Source organism: Lepisosteus platostomus, chromosome 10 (assembly GCF_059453375.1).
Source record: "Lepisosteus platostomus isolate fLepPlt1 chromosome 10, fLepPlt1.hap1, whole genome shotgun sequence".
In the NCBI taxonomy this organism is placed as follows: Eukaryota; Metazoa; Chordata; class Actinopteri; order Semionotiformes; family Lepisosteidae; genus Lepisosteus; species Lepisosteus platostomus.
Window position 1 is genome coordinate 24,237,973 of NC_142620.1, and position 17,058 is coordinate 24,255,030.

The 17,058-nt window shown below is 38.0% G+C and overlaps 1 protein-coding gene across 11 annotated transcripts in view; it reads left to right on the forward strand.

Moving 5' to 3' along the window:
• Positions 1-17,058, forward strand: part of LOC148653624 (alpha-(1,6)-fucosyltransferase) — a 409,984-nt gene that overhangs the window by 95,795 nt on the left and 297,131 nt on the right. For 10 of the 11 annotated variants that reach the window (XM_088648865.1, XM_088648870.1, XM_088648868.1 and 7 more), the window contains one exon: positions 5,618-5,682. The exons of the other annotated variant lie outside the window; for it this stretch is intronic. The gene's annotated coding sequence lies outside the window, so the exon portion shown is untranslated. The remainder of the gene's footprint in view (positions 1-5,617; positions 5,683-17,058) is intronic. 11 annotated transcript variants of the gene reach the window in all.

Here is a 17,058-nt window from a genome sequence, read left to right on the forward strand (position 1 = left end):
GATAACACAAATAAACACAAAATGCAGTTTTTAAATGAAGGTTTTTATTATTAAGGGAAAAAAAAATCCAAACCTACATGGCCCTGTGTGAAAAAGTGATTGCCCCCTAAACCTAATAACTGGTTGGGCCACCCTTAGCAGCAACAACTGCAATCAAGCGTTTGCAATAACTGGCAATGAGTCTTTTATAGCGCTGTGGAGGAATTTTGGCCCACTCATCTTTGCAGAATTGTTGTAATTCAGCCACATTGGAGGGTTTTCGAGCCTTAACCGCTTTTTTAAGGTCATGCCACAACATCTCAATCGGATTCAGGTCAGGACTTTGACTAGGCCACTCCAAAGTCTTCATTTTGTTTTTCTTAAGGTGGACTTGAGGTCACGAACAGATGGCCGGACATTCTCCTTCAGGATTTTTTGGTAGACAGCAGAATTCATGGTTCCATTTACCACAGCAAGTCTTCCAGGCTCCTGAAGCAGCAAAACAGCCCCAGACCATCACACTACCACCACCATATTTTACTGTTGGTATGATGTTCCTTTTCTGAAATGCTGTGTTACTTTTATGCCAGATGTAATGGGACACACACCTTCCAAAAAGTTCAACTTTTGTCACGTCAGTCCACAGAGTATTTTCCCAAAACTCTTGGGGATCATCAAGATGTTTTCTGGCAAAACTGAGACGAGCCTTTATGTTCTGTTTGCTCAGCAGTGGTTTTCGTCTTGGAACTCTGCCATGCAGGCCTTTTTTGCCCAGTCTCTTTCTTATGGTGGAGTCATGAACACTGACCTTAACTGAGGCAAGTGAAGCCTGCAGTTCTTTGGATGTTGTTGTGGGGTTTTTTCTGACCTCTTGGATGAGTCGTCGCTGCGCTCTTGGGGTAATTTTGGTCGGCAGGCCACTCCTGGGAAGGTTCACCACTGTTCCATGTTTTCGCCATTTGTGGATAATGGCTCTCACTGTGGTTCGCTGGAGTCCCAAAGCTTTAGAAATGGCTTTATAACCTTTTCCAGACTGATAAATCTTAATTACTCTGTTTCTCATTTGTTCCTGAATTTGTTTGGATCGCAGCATGATGTCTAGCTTTTGAGGATCTTTTGGTCTACTTTACTTTGTCAGGCAGGTCCTATTTAAGTGTTTTCTTGATTGAGAACAGGTGTGGCAGTAATCAGGCCTGGGTGTGGCTAGAGAAATTGAAGTCAGCTTTCCAAAGATGTGATAAACCACAGTTGATTTATGTTTTAACAGAGGGGGCAATCACTTTTTCACACAGGGTCATGTAGGTTTGGATTTTTGTTTTCCCTTAATAATAAAAACTGCATTTTGTGTTTACTTGTGTTATCTTTGTCTAATATTTCAATTTGTTTGATGATCTGAAACATTTCAGTGTGACAAACATGCAAAAAAAAAAAAGAAATCAGGAAGGGGGCATACACTTTTTCACACCACTGTATGTGTGATGCACAGGCTGGCCAGACATGAGGAAGCACACTGGCAGCTGCAAGTTAGAGTGGATTAGTAGCCTGTGGCTGAGGCAGCAGAGAGCAGGAGGTGGAACCATAAGGAACGCCCTTTTTATTTCCTTAAGTACATGTAGAGTGGTTCTCTGTCTGAAAACCTTAGGTTAGACTTTGAAATACAAACAAGTACTTTCTTTGATTCCACAGTAGGTACAGTATTTGTGATATTTGTTCAACCCAGTTTAGTTTATTTTTTGACAACCTGTCTTCTTGAAGTTGGTGCCTCAACATAGCAGAACAAGATAAAACATCCTTTCATTGCTCATTCTCATTGTAAAGGGTCACCAGTGGAATATTTTTAAGCAGTGCCATCAGGAACTCAATTGTTACTTCAGGAGAACACCAATTTCTGCTAGCTAGTGATAGGTAGTTTTGTAATTGCTAGTCTTAACTAAAGATAATTTATAACATGAACTACTTTGTATTATAAGAAGCTTCATCATATGTGCATGGAATACTCAATTAGAATTTACATTTACTTTCCACCCATCTAGTTTATGACATTTGGGAACTCTCCACTCCATGAAAATATCCATGTCCTCATTAGACATCTTTACACCATCAAGGAGATATAATCTGAAGGGAGTACAGCTTCATTTAATTAGTGTTTTAATGTTCAGTTAGTTCTCTGCTGGTTTAAAGCAATGTAGTGCTTGGTAAAAATGTCACTCAAATTCAGAGGTTTGTACTCTACTATGATAATGTGTTTAATGTTATTTCTTTTGGTAGCATGGCGGTAGTGGTTAACATTGCTGACTTGTTATGCTGGGGCACTATCTTTGTGGAGTTTGTATGCTCCCCCTATGTTCACATGGGTTTCCTCTTAGGTGCTTTGGTTTCCTCCCACGGTCCAAGGACATGATGGTTGGTTAATTGTCTTTGGGTAAAAGTGTCCCTGGTGCAAGTGTGTGGGTGTTTTTATCTGTGTATACCCTGCGGTGTCCTGTCCAAAGTGTACCCTACCTTGTTGCCGTTGCTTTCTGGGATAGGCTCCAGCTCCCCCGCGACCCTCTTATGTTTAAAAAAGAATATGGTTGTATGGTATTTTTTCTTACTGTAGTTTGGTTGAAGCCTGCTTATGATTTGTTAAGACACTTTTTGTCTTGGGATCAGCTGAGATGGTTAATACTGAGGCAGTTTACTTGCATCTTGTGAAATGATTTTGAACTGTTGAAATATTAGTTGATGATTTCAGAGAGTGACGGCTGGAAAAGACAGGTGCAGCAATTTTTCTGTGGAGAGCTGTCCATGGTGCTGAAGATCTCACCTTTTAAAAAGTATCTAATTCACAAAGTGCTTAATTGACAGGCATGTGTGGTACCAGAAGTGTACTCTTAGCTTTAAAATGAGAGCCAATAAAAAGATCAGTCATGGTCAAATGGGTGCTTACCCAGTTTAAAATAAGAAAAGATACAATCATAGTATTCAGAACCTGTAAATGTTCTCAAATGTTGCTGGATTACAAAGAATACACATTCTTTTCACAGTATTTTTATTGTCAACTTGCATGATCAGAAATATTTTAAGACCAAATTATTTATTTGTATCTTAAAGAAATTCAACAACTGAAATATGGTGCTTGGAAAAGTATTCAGACCACATATATTTATATTTGCCAGAGCTACCTTTGCTGCAATAACAGCTTTGTCCTTTGTGGTTCTTTGTGTGTCTACCAGCTTTGCACACTGGTTAGGAGTGATCTTCATCCATTCCTTTTCTCAGTTTTTCTCCAGCTCTTTCAAGTTTATTGGACAGAAATTGTGGACCACAATTTTAAAACCGTGCCACAGATTCTCAATAGGGTTAAGCAACTCCAATGTTGCTTTGAATTGACAATTAATTGATATTATGTACTTGATTATGGCCTGTGCGTGAAATGAGTGTCCTGCTGAAAGGTGACTTCAGTTTTTTAGCAGACTGAAACACGTACCCTTGCAGTATTTCAGTACTCTGAAATACTGCAGTAGTCTACCCCATCCATTTTTCCTTCACTAACAAGATTCCCAGTTCCTGATGATGAGAAGCATCCCCAGAGCATGATGCTGCCACCACCATACTTTACTGTATGGATAGTGTTTCGTGAGGCATGGACAGTGTTAGGTTTGTGCCACGCATAGCGTTTTGAATTGTGGTCAAAAAGCTCAATCTTGATCTCATCTGACCACAAAAACTTTTCCCAAATCTTAACTAGATCACACAATGCTCCAAGAATGTTATTTTTGACAAACGTCTTGAGTAACACTCTCGCATACATTCCGGTATTATTCAGAGCTCTTGATATACTGATCCTGATAGACTGATGCATTTTAACATTGCTTTCAGCCACTGAACATTGTAGGTTTTTCAGAAATGATTGTTGGCCTCACAAGCCTCACAAGAGACTCACAAGTCTCCTTCTTGTTCGGATGCTTAGTTTTGAGTTTTCAAATGTTGTTCAATTAGGCAGTGTCTGGGTGGTGTAATGTACAGTAGCTTCCATTTCTTGATTATTGTGCCAACAGTGGTCACTGGGGCATCCAAAATATTATAAATCTGTTGATTACATACAGTAGTGTCAATATATTTTAAGCTATTGTGCTTTAAAAAACACAGAGGTTTATACACTTCTCTCTGTTCATCAAATGTTTTCCTTTATGTCTTTGTAAACAAGCACGTTTTAAGCTGCAATAATGAATAGTTCATTTAGAATTGAGTAGCGCTTAAGCTGAAACTTTCAGCCCTTTTCCATTTTCAAATGTGGTATTCACTTAGCCCACAATGGGCAAAAACTGCCTCACTTTCAGTAGATGTTGTTCAACAATAATGTGATTTCCGAAGTGGAACTGGCTCAGTTTTTCCAGCCCTGTCTGAGACATGAACCATGTTTGCTGTGGCAGTGTAACATTGAAGTTTTCAGTGATCACATCACAGTGTATCAGTGCTTCAGTGTCGAAGCCCTGCTAATACAAATGAGATGTTCTAGCATTTTCATGCCAGAAGGTAATGAAACACAAAAAAAAACAATTTAAATGTACTCACTACTGATAACAGAACACTTAACTGATGTGTAAGATCATTTAATTAATATTATGTACTTGAACATTATGACAATTTTACAATATACAATATCTATGCTTCTGTGTCACGGTAAAATATTACTAACCAGCAGATGGTGGTGAATTAAAGGTGTAAGACTTGACATTTTATTCTATTGGCAGACTGCCAAACTGCTGGGCTCAACTTGAGAGGGAGTCTCCATGGCTAAATGCAGTCTGGTGGAACCCTGTGATGTCATTTCTCATTATTGTTTTATTGCAAATGGAGTGTCAGCATTCCTTATGATCTGTTCTATTTTGTTGCGATAACTGTCCATTTTGATTACTGACAGTTCCAAAAAAACTAATTGTCTTAAGTTAATGTCATTTCCTGCCATTTTCAGACTGTGTTTATCTTCTGCTTCCTGTTCTCAAAGAGACAAAAACAATAACCAATGTCAGCCTTGTACTTTACAGTACAAAGTTGTACTGCGATTTTATCACTGTACTTAGCTAAACCATTATGCATTGTAGAATTTGTCCCTTTAGGTACTAAAATGCAGCACTGCAAATAGGAATTCAGTTTAATAGCTTATACTTTGCTGATGACTGATTCTGCTCATAAACATTATTAGAGAAAGCTGTATCAAAGTGAATTAGGCAGCCTACTGACACAATAGTATTTTTCTGGACCTAGACACTCTTAAGATATAGTACACCTAGTGAAAAGTGTAGAATTCAAATGAATTCCAATGAAAGCTGGCACTACCTGACAGCGATATTTGGGTGGTTCACACATTAAATTGCAGTGTGTGTTAGGTATTTGCAGAGCTCAGAGAAGAAAAATTTCTCTGTTTTTCTACTTCCTTTCTGACAAGCCCTTTAGGGCACTAGAAATTAGGGATCAGTGTGTGTTTCCTAGTTTGTTGGTACTGTAAGTGATTCGTTTATACCATAGCTGTGTGAGACGTGAGTGGATGGTTCTAAAGAGGCTCCTGTAGTGTGTAACCTCAGGTGTTTGTCAGCAGCAGTGTAATATCAGATATGTATTACAAGCAACCTTTATCTTTTTTTTTTCTTTCCAGAATTGACCCATAACACAAAAGGACTGGAGTTTCTTGCCAGCATAATCTTACCAGAACTAGCCAAGGTGAGCTCTGATCACTGCTTATTACTGTGCATTACCCTCTGTCTTCTGTCAGAGAGAGATATATTTGACTTTTTCGCAGCACACTGCATTTTGGTCTCTAATGTGTAATATAAGACGAAAATGAAAGAGTGTGGGCAAGACAAATGCTGATCATTGAACAAGTGCTCAGCAAGGTTATCGAGGAAGGAGAGCAGAGAAAATAAGGTCTTCTCAAAATTTAACTTTGGCTGACAGATTCTCCTGATTTTATTTGTGACCACCCTATCTATATTATTTACCCTAGGTCCATGAACAGTCATTTGTTACCTACTGGAGATATTAACATTTTTATGCTGCACTTTTACTCTTCTGTTCTTCATGATGCTTGTGAGAAAAGGAAGACATTTCATATATTACTTGATTTTAGCCTTTAATCCCTTCATATTTTACAATTTATCTCTTGCTGTTGGTTTCAGGACCACAGAAGGAGTTATAACACAGAATATTTTACCTGACTGTGTGGATAGTTAAGATTGAATTCTTATAGAAGTCACAGGATTAGATCAAAGCATTGCATTGTAGTATGGTATCATTCGTTTTCAAGTTCAATTTTCAGTTCCCACATCTGGTTATGCATTTAGGACTAACAGTGCTGTGTTGTAGGAGACCTTAGAGTTGCCTTCCCTTATAATGTACAGCGCCATCCAGTATGTCTCAAGAATGTTAAAAGCAATTTATAGGTCTTCTGTTTCTATTCCAAGACAGATGAGGGTGTTCTTGTATCTGGAATTTCAAGAAAGGAAATTTCTAGAAATAAAAATATTTTGTGTAGCACACAGTGCCTTCATTGTCACTTGGATGTGATCGCAGAATTACAGTACGTACTGTAGTATGTCAGCTTCAATTCAGAAAAGAATCGAGAGAAGTATGGATTGACTTTTAAAATCTGTTAGCTATGGAGGACTGTTTTCTGTGTTGTAGGTACTCTCTTACCAGTGTCAACACAACAGAAATGGCACTTAGGAGCGAGCATCATTGATGTTGTCTGCTGAATTCTAAATGCCATTCTGTTAGGCAGTTCCACTCAAGCTCTCAATGTTGCCATTTTAAAGTACTTAGTGGCAATTAATTAATGGTAGCTTAGGGGTTCCATGTAAATTAGCAATTGCTTTCCAGTTTCCAGTGGTTTCCAGAAGTTGATACATTCAGCAAGACATGCTATTAGCTACAGTAGCTTGGTGTGCCATTTCAGCTTTGGGCTTGCTTCACTATACAGTTTTTGACCATGCTGGTAATGTTAATACTTTCACCGTTTGGGTGATTAATGTCTCTATATTGATGTGACATTTTAGGTTAAGGTCACAAACACTAATCCTTTTTTGCTTTTGCTCCTCTTAAGAAGTGGTGTGCAATAGCAAAAGGAGACAGACTGAGCTATTTCAAAACAGTGAAAGAAATGTACTGTATTTTAATGAACAAACTTGGAGTAGGTAAAGTCAGTGGAGACAGATGGGAGTGTATCATTTATGCATCCCTTACTTTGCTTACTAAAGGCAAACCACATTTTAAAGTACCATGAAAAAAGCACGAAAGCTGTGATGCTTTGTTATAAACAGGAAGGCCAATGTATCATATCATCCATGATCTCATTAAAGTTAAGTGTTAAGTGTAGTGAAATGTAAAGTATAGAAAGTTAAAAAATACCACATCACCATTGTTATTATTGTTGTTTTATTTGGCAGATGCTTTTATCCAAAGTAGATTATAGACCTATCAGTGCAACTGGGTATCTTACTGGAGTAATCTAAATGATGTACCTTGTTTAGGGGTGATCTTCCCACAACCTCCCATACTGCTGCTGTATTGTGGGATGTTTTCTGAAAGGTCAGTGCACTGCTGTCTCAGAGCAGTATCAAGAAAATGGTTGTGAAATAGTTTTGTAATGAGATGCAAGTATGAATGAACACTTGACATCTCTTCTCCACCTCTACCACCCCGGCCTCTTTGTGACATTTAAGGTACCTGTTTCAAACATGGAATTGGTTTCTTTTGCAATTGTGTCTGAATCGTGAGCTGTAAAGGTCAGAGAAATATCAAAGTTTGTCTTGACAATCAATTAACCTCAAATCAAGAGTTCAAATCACTGTGGCAGAATATCTGAAACCCTTTTACTGTCCTTTTGGATGGAAGCAATGTTTAAACTGCAGCTAAACTTGCAGAGCCTGATTTGCAAAGATGAACAATGTTATCTCCATTAATTCTCATGGATCAATTGCCTTTTTAGGCTTCTTGTAGTTTTGAGATGTCATGCCACTGGAGGGAAAATGTGTAGTTTTTGTCATGATTATAATATGCCATCTGTGTCTGTAAAATGATCCTGTCTCATCTTAGGCTTCAATTAAATTATTTTAATAGAATGGATAAAGGAAAAGTTGAATTGCAAGAATGGAAATTTGGAATATGTTTTTAGACATGCAGTGCCTATTATTGTGTGCAAATTAGCAGGTTAGAGGTTTGCTCCATGTAAAGATCCTAGGTAGTCACTGGCAGATGCCAAAGCATGGCATCATAATGCTGTCCAGGGAGCGGCACCTTCAAGAGGTTGAGAAGGGATGTGTTACCTAGGCAACCACAGCTGAGCAGAGTCAGAGTACTCATGAGATACAGCTGTGAGCAAGCTGTAAGAGTAGGTGTAGTATTTCTCTCAGAGGAGATCAAAGCAAGACCTTAGTCTTCTGCGAGCTGCAGACCAGGAAGGGCTTATGATATCAGGTCTCCCATATGCAGAAGCTCAGCTGTGAACGAGCCAGACTGAACCAGGACAGCAGTAGATGTGAGATCCTGCTGTTATCAGCAATAACAAAGAGTGCATCTGTATTACTGAGTAAGAGTAAGAGAAAGCAGAGTAGTGGCTGCAGTTGTTCCCAAATAAGGGAGAAAGAGATGAGCAGCAGTCTTGGACGAGACCGTTGGAACAATGAGAGAAAACCCAGAAAGGAGGAAGTAAGACAAACACTTCTGGATGGAGCTGTGTGTATGACCCTAAAGAGAGCTTTCGAAAAGGAGCCTTATGAGATTTAAAGGGACAGCAGTCTGCTAGGGTGTGAGAGCAAGGCTGTCAGTGTGCCCACAGAATGAGAGAGGTTATGTGAGTTAAATGAGTTAGGATCTGAGTGTAAACATGATTGGAGTGTTGGGGGCAGCAGAGAGACTCTCCACAAGTTGATGCAGGGTTTTAGTGGAGAGTGTGGGGTCCATCTGGCAACTGAGTTCTGGTGGTGACCATGCAGTGGCAACAAGGTGAGGGTGCCCCTGATGCTGCAAATTGCTTTGAAATCCAGTAGGTGCTCTTCCAGGTGGAGCATGTGCCTTTTAACTATTTTCTCAAATTATTTAATAAATTTAAAGGTCAATGCCACTGGTCAACAGGGGATAGGGACTGCAGAGAGTGAATGATATTAAAAATACTGTTAACTGCATTTGTTTCCTTTGGAGTTCCAAATATCTGTGGGAGTTCTCTGGGAAGATAAAAGTGACTTAGTGTATTGACAGCAACGCGATATCTGTCAAGCAAAGCCTCTCTTACACCGTGACATTGCTGCACCATCTTTTGTTAACGTATAGACAAGCACCTCCCAGTGTTTTTCTTTTTACTGTTCTGTCTCTGTCCATCCTGAGGCGGGTGCAATATCATCAGTGGTAAGGTCCAAGCCCAAATCTGTGTCTGTGTGCCAAGTTTCTATAAAGGCCTGTGACCCAGGATCTCTGTATCCATGGAAATTGTTGACATTTGCTCAGGTTTAATATTACTCAGGTTTAACAATGGCAGAGACGACTGCAAAGTTCTTGTTTTTTTTATTCCTCACACAGACTCTGCCCCCTTCCCTGTGCTTAGAGCCTGGTTTTTTAGATTTTTTTTTTCTCATTTTATGTTGAGATGTTCGCTGCAATGGCATTCTGCAAAAATATGTCCAGGGAATCATCCCATGGACCTGGTTTGTACTGTAGCATGAATTCCCTAGAGCAGTGGTCTCAAACATTTTGGACCAAGTACCACCCCTGATCAAACCAAAGCATCCAAGTACCACCTACAAGTCACCTTCTCATAGGAACCCAAGAAATTCTCAATGACCAAAATGAGCGCGCATGTGCTCATACACACTCACACACCCATATAATAAATATTATAATAAACTTTATTTGATGTAGTGCCTTTAAAGGTGGCTTCTCAAAGCGCTTTACAGAAAAAAAACAGGAACAACAACAAATAAAAATAAATAAAGCACCATTTCAGTGAGAGGGGTGAGCCTGTTTAGTCGAGCAAAGCAGATGTGAATTCGAATTCGTTTTTCGAGCCTTGATACAATTCACAACAGAGTCTAACAGATTTTAAATCATCAGGCATTTTCTTGACAGCAAAGGTCTCGCGGTGGATGTTGCAATGCGTCCATTCATTTGGAGTAACCTCTCTAATTCGTGCAACTACACCGCTGTGTCGGCTTGTCATCGCTCTAGCACCGTCTGTACAAACTCCGACGCATTTTATCCAGTAGATGCCATTCTCTTCGATTAATTCATTTAGAAGCTGAAATACGTGCTTTCCTGTAGTTCCTGTTGGTAGCGGTTTACAGAACAGAAAGTCCTCATGGGACGTACCCTCAAACTCGTATTGAACGTAAACGAGCATATTGGCCAAATCGACAGCAGACTCATCTAATTGCAGTGAAAAGCATCTGTTCATCTTAACGTGCTCTACCAGCGTACTTTTGATATCTTCTGTTATTTCAATAATTCTATGAGTGACTGTGTCTTTAATAGGGGGCAGCAGGTCGAGCTGTTTAGCAGCTTTTTCTCCACACATAATATGTGTCAGCTCTTTTGCCAATGGTAAATAAGGTTCTTCAAAAATAGTGTGGGGCTTACCTGCTTTAGCAATCTGCAAGCTTGCATTTTTTCCTGTTTCCATTTCAGGAGTCTGTCTCAGAAGTTGAAAGAATTTTTTATTTCATGCACATGGGAGTGAAACACAGAGACGCTCTGTGTATTTTTTCTCAAATTAACCTAGAACAGTTCTTAAATATTTTTCTGTTAGCTATCATGCTTTCCCGTGCTCACAAGATTACCAGCGTTCCTAGCACGCATTTCTATGCATTCCTGTGTTTACAACATTGGCATTGTTCCAAAATCACGCACATTCTCATACAATTGGTCACTTACTTTGTAGCACGCATTCCTGTAGAGTGGTATAGAATTACATTGTAGCTCTGTGTACACTCAAGTATAAGTGCGCGCTGTATCGTAGTATGTAGGCTGCGTATTCGACACGGCTTAAAATAGAAAATATGAAAACCCGTCCCCATTTTTCAGTGCACACAACAAAGTTCCAGGGTCATAAGTCGTACCAGCTGGCGGCGCTCTACAGTTTGAGAACCACTGCCCTAGAGTACTGAATCTTATTTGTACAGTATGTGGAGGATGCAGTTCAGGTAAATCGTGCGTATAGTTTAAGAGTGTCGCTAAAAGCAGTAAAATAAGTAGGTCAATTTTCTGTTTAATCTCACACAGGCATACCAAACATTAAAACGGTTAACCTGACTGGACATTGATTAACACAAGACTTTACAAATAACTAAAAAATACATACCGTAGTTGGTAATATTCCATGGTGGGAATCATATTAGAATTCTGTCTGTTGTCTTATTATAAAAACATAATTTTCAATTTATGCTGTACAAGAAGGAGAAAGGAAAACTAGACCTATACAGTACATCTCTTGTGGCTGTAAATTCAGTATCGAGTCTTCAGGAATCGCTTCAGGGCTGAAGCATGGTTGCCCTCTGTATCTGTTGTGTGCTGAAATCAGAACTCCAGAAATTTTAGAATAAACAAGGGTCCAGTAAATAACAGTGGTGTGTGCAAGTCAAATGACAGTAAATTACACCTTTCTGTGATCTGTTGCATGGGCTTATTCACTGTGACTCATTACAGTGAACATTACAAGGCCAGCACTTCTAAAGACAGAAAGGTTAATTACACATTTCATATACATACTGTATACATATGACATGATATTTTATGTCATTGCTGTGGTATGTTTTATCAGTACAGCCTGTTATCAGTGCTGATCTAACTTTACTGTATATATCTTCATATTGGTGACATAATAACACTTAAAGATCACTATAATAGCACTGTTATTCTGTGACTGAGATTTCCTTTCTAAAGCAGTGTTACTTTAACATACAATTTCTATGTAGCTGGGCCTTCTTGGGAGCATATACAGTAGTTTAATGAGGTCTTGTGACATTATACCAGTCCCGGAGGTCTATTACGTCTATAGATTTTCAAGGTCCCACTAAGTGGAAGAAGCTGTTAAATTAGTTAAGTTAGGTCAGCAACCAGCTGGCTTAGCTTGTTAAGAGCAAAGTTGCAAGAAAAACCCACAAACACATAGGCTTTTTTGGACCAAGACTGCACAGCCAAGTATATTTAACATCACATCATTACATCAAATATACTCTCAGGATTTAAAAAATCCATTATGCACTATTGAGGTATGTCTTGACACTCACTTAATTTCTGGTATTGTGATACACCTACAGTATACCATCAGAAGGAGAAGTTCTGTAGTAAGTGTTCATGGTTAATGCTTTTTCTCTCACAGAATGAGACATAATTGAGATATCGTGGGAGAATCTGAATGTGTGTTTGACAGTTTACCTTTCTGTGGGTAGTTACATTATATGCACAAATTTTAGAATCAATTGTTGTGCACAATCTGATTTAGCAGATGATGCATGGAAATCTTTGCTGTTTCTGTGGCAGACTGGAAGGTGTTATTACAGTTCCTAGATATTAATTATAAAGTACTTACTATATAATGTGCTGTGTTTGGTGTTTGCCAGATTTACAACTTTTCTTTTACACAAAAACACTAAATTAGTCTCAAATAATTTTAAAAGATTTAAGATGAGACTTTTTCAGTAATAGCTTCTTTCTTGCCTCTCAGTGATACAGGTCTAGTTTGTATAGGGACTGGGATATTGTTGATGTATGAATAGTGACTCCCATTTCAGGCATAGACTATTCTTTTTTTAGAACTTGAAGGTCAGTGTTTGCTGCTTGTCCTGCTGCTTAGTATGGAAGGGCACCCTGAACTAGGTATTGTCTTGGTGGTATGAAAAATATTGATTTTACTATACTTAAACTTTTAAGTAACCTTCTTCTGATGGTTGATTTGTTTTATTGCTGTATGTTGTTGCTTGAAATTCAATATCTGTCTAAGAGAACTTATGCTCCACAAATGCATTAACTTTGGAGTAAAACTACTTTACAGAGTTAAACCTACATTATACACAGACATAGACCACTAGCTTTAAAGGTAGTCGGTCACACCCCCACAGAGTTGCCACAACAAAGGGATTAAATAATTATTTGAGAATTTTATATTTTAACATAAATTTAGCATTTTTGCTTTATTAGTTTTGAGTATATTGTGAAGATTCTAAATCTAAAGTTCTATTTGAAAGTGTCGTGATAGCAAGCTTAGATGTCACCAAACTGTGGAAACTTTGAATACTTTTTCAAGGCACTGCTTTGCATAGTTGTTTACTCATCAAGCTGAACCTGACTTGATTTATACAGGATTCCATGGCACTGTTACATAAAAATGCTCAAGAAAAGCCATTACTGTGTTATTGGGAGCACTACTTGCAGATTGTGAAATAATGTTTCTCTGTAAGCTTGCAGAGGTTTTAGATGGTTCATTATACTTGCAATGACGCTTGCAAAAAGGATTTCTCTCCAAGATTATATAGCGCTCTTGAAGCAACAAATGAAGTGTTGCTTCATGCCCTGTGGTGGCATGGTCAGAGAAAGTGCCTTTTACATGATCTGTGTGTATGCGTAGGTTTAATTCTAGCATGAGTGTTAAAATTTGTCACGTTTTCTTATGAGGAAATAAGAAGCATTACAAATGAGAGGAGGTCTTTCGGCCCAACTAGTTCTTTTTTGTTGCTACATTCTACATACTGTAAGTTACACATCTCATTTTGTACCTACTATACAACTATAAAGTTATATCAGTATGTGTATATAAATGCTTTGTGAAACTACTTTTTTATGGATTTCATATCAAATCGAAGTTGTGTGCTACCCTTCATTTCATTAATGTATATACTGTACTGTATCAGTCTTATCTGTCTTTTGATAGAATGAGTGCTCAGTGAGCACAGAAATGATCAATTGACAACTAAGTATGATTGAACAATTTTATTACATTTAAGAAATAAATTATACCTGTTTTGGAGGTACAGGGAGTTTTTATTGTTTTGTTTTTAATTTTAAAAAGGAAACTGTTAGGAAACTGGTGATGCTCTCTTACCTTGAATTTTCCTAATATCTGATTAATGTTTTTGAATACATTAATATTCAGAATGCATTTTAATGTACACACTAAAAGAACTTTTCTTTGCAATATCTGACAAGAAGATACTGTGTGGCAGTTCATTAGAGAAACAAATCATCTTCCATCGATGAGTGGTCGGATTGACTAATGGGCAGTAGTTGGGAAATTTGTTTGTGTGTGATTGCCTTTCTTCTTCAAGTAATTATTACTGAGTTTGTCTGCTTTAAGTATTCAGTCTGCAGTTTGGTATTACTGCCAGAGCAGGAAGGGGTAAATTTGGCTGTGTCACATCAATGAAATCTGCGTTCGTCAATGAAATCGAGAGGCACTGGCCCTCCTTTATAATTCTAATTAAAGTTTGGACTCCCTGGAGATGGGTTTGATGTTACCGTTTTGTGACTGCATGGGCAATTTCTTTAAAATTGCCATCTTAATTGCATCCATTGTGTGTGGAGTCACAAAACACAATGAAAGCATGATTGAGAAGGAATTCTGAAAAGGTGAAGATTTACGATGAGAACTTATTCTTCTTGTATTTTTTACAGGTATTTTAGAATTTGTGATGGCAGTTGCCTTTAATATGAGGGAAAACTTTAATTCTATCCAGAGGAGATAAATTAACATGTACCATACAAGAGAATCTGATAATCTATTGAAAAGTGTGTTCTGTGTAATATTGACTTTCTTCTTCATTGAGCTTTAAGCAGCTTTATTGGAAACCTGTTTTGAAGGGATGTTATTTGGTGCTTAAGAAAAAGGGTCCCATATAGGGTATAGGGTATATTTTTACCCATATAGGGTAAAAAAGGGTCCCATATAAATGGGCTTTTTATTAGTGATTTACTTGACCATGGCAGAGGCCCGACTCCAGTCTTGCTTTGTGATGGCAGGTGCAGACCTTTTCCCCTCCTGATAGTTATTGGATATTATATTGGATTGGACAGGCTGATGACTGATAGAGAAAGTTGTTTATGGTCCAGTGACCCATGCTACTCCCACTCAATGACAAATTCTAAGATATGGTTGTGTGTTTGTTATAAAGATCAGCAATTTGATTATTGTGCTTAATATTTAGTCAAGAGATTACCCAACAGATGAGTTGTTTTAGTTTGGAAAGAGCCATGCTTTTTTCAATAGATTGTGTGATGTTAAAGAATTGTTTTCTGAAATATGCACGCTTGTGCTAAGTGTTAATAATTAAAAAAATACTTCCATATTATTAATTATTCTTATCTTGTATTCTATGATTCAGTTCAAATGGTTGAAATTGCTGTTTCATTTCAGCCGTTTCATTACATAATAAACTGGACATTTTGCATATATTAGCAAAAATATATGAACCGTTGCTTGAAATTCAGTGAAATGCAGATACAAGCATATTAATTTCTAACTCCCCAGATTTCTGAAGGGGACAGATTTAGTGAGAGGAGGGTTGTATGTACAGTAGCAAGGGTTGTTCTAGGGTTTATGTGCTCTGAGTATTAGTACGTTTTTGTGCAAAATGTATGAAGCAGCAAAAGTCTCAGGAATCAAATGCAAATGAGGAAGTTGATAATCAAAACATGAAGCAAAATACTTTAAATTCCCCCACAATAGCTTTTCTCCACAATGTATGTCTGCAAGATGTATATTGTTTTTTTACAGTGTGACCTTTCTCAGAGAGTGCAGGAGTGTATTATAGGAGCTGCAGCTCACTTTTCCCATTGGCAATACTGCAGTACAGAAAGTCTTCAAGCATCTGGCAAGTCATGGGGACTGCAGATGAGTGACAAACTACTCGCAGTTCAAGCTGACCCAACCGTAGTAGCTCTATGTGATGTGGTTTAATAGATAAGTGACTTAGGAGAACCCCAGCACAAAAGTGTATTGACCGTTTTATAGATAAGTGACTTAGGAGAACCCCAGCACAAAAGTGTATTGACCAAGATATAAAAGTATCTGTCAGGATATCATTAAAATTAGATTTTTGACACAAAATATGTATTTTTTTGTATATATCAAGCAAATATAGAATCACCAAATATTTATTAACTGTGCTTACTCCTTTACTCTCTGACCTGCTGACAGATTTGTCCAACATGAAAAGTCTTCTTAGGTTAGAATCATTTGTCTTTTGACACACTGCTAGTGATCTGTTCTCTCCTTAATGTCAGTGCAGTCTGATGGTGCCTCTTAGGTCCAGTTTAATTTCAGTGGTTGTTCACTATTGCTTGGAAAAACTTGGGTAATGTCAGTTAGCAGGTTAGCCTAGACTTGAACTAGCAATATTGGAGCTAGTCTCAAATAAATTTCAGTCTGTTTTATGAACTGTTTTCATGGATGTGTTCACAGTGAAAATGAGGCATGAAATCATTATGGAAGCCCTCCAGAGGTGTTGTAAGTATCTATCCCTCCCACAACCCTAGAAGAGTAGCTGTGAACAGATATCTTTTAGGACTGTTGCTCTGGTGTAATTTCACTGTTCTGTGTGTTCACTTTGTCACTCTAAGAAGAAAAAAAAATGTTTCTTTATAAATTATTAAGAATTCATATATAATTTACAAAACAACACAAATCTGCATTGTACAGTGGTTCACCATCAAGTGTTTCCCAGATGAATAAAACATGTTACATTAAATATTCAGTCAAATACAGACTTTAGACTGTTTTGTCTGAAAAGAGGTGCATAATATACTGTAGAAAACAATATGAATATATAAATAATGTGACTTTATATCTTGTTATTTTCTCCCAGATAAATATTACCTTCCTGATTACTAGAGGGAAATGGTTGTTTTGAGAATTATGATGTAAATAATGAAGTTTTTCTCAAAGATCCATTTCCACACATCCTTAGTGAGTTGAACTTCATTCTGAAAGACAGAGCCATTCTGGGGTTCTCCGGGCAGCTCCTATGTGCTGGGAGGGTCCCAATGCAGACAAAGGAGAGAGAGAAAGAGCTTTTTTCCTTGCATTGGGGCTCAGACAGCTCTACCCAAGCACTGTCTTGC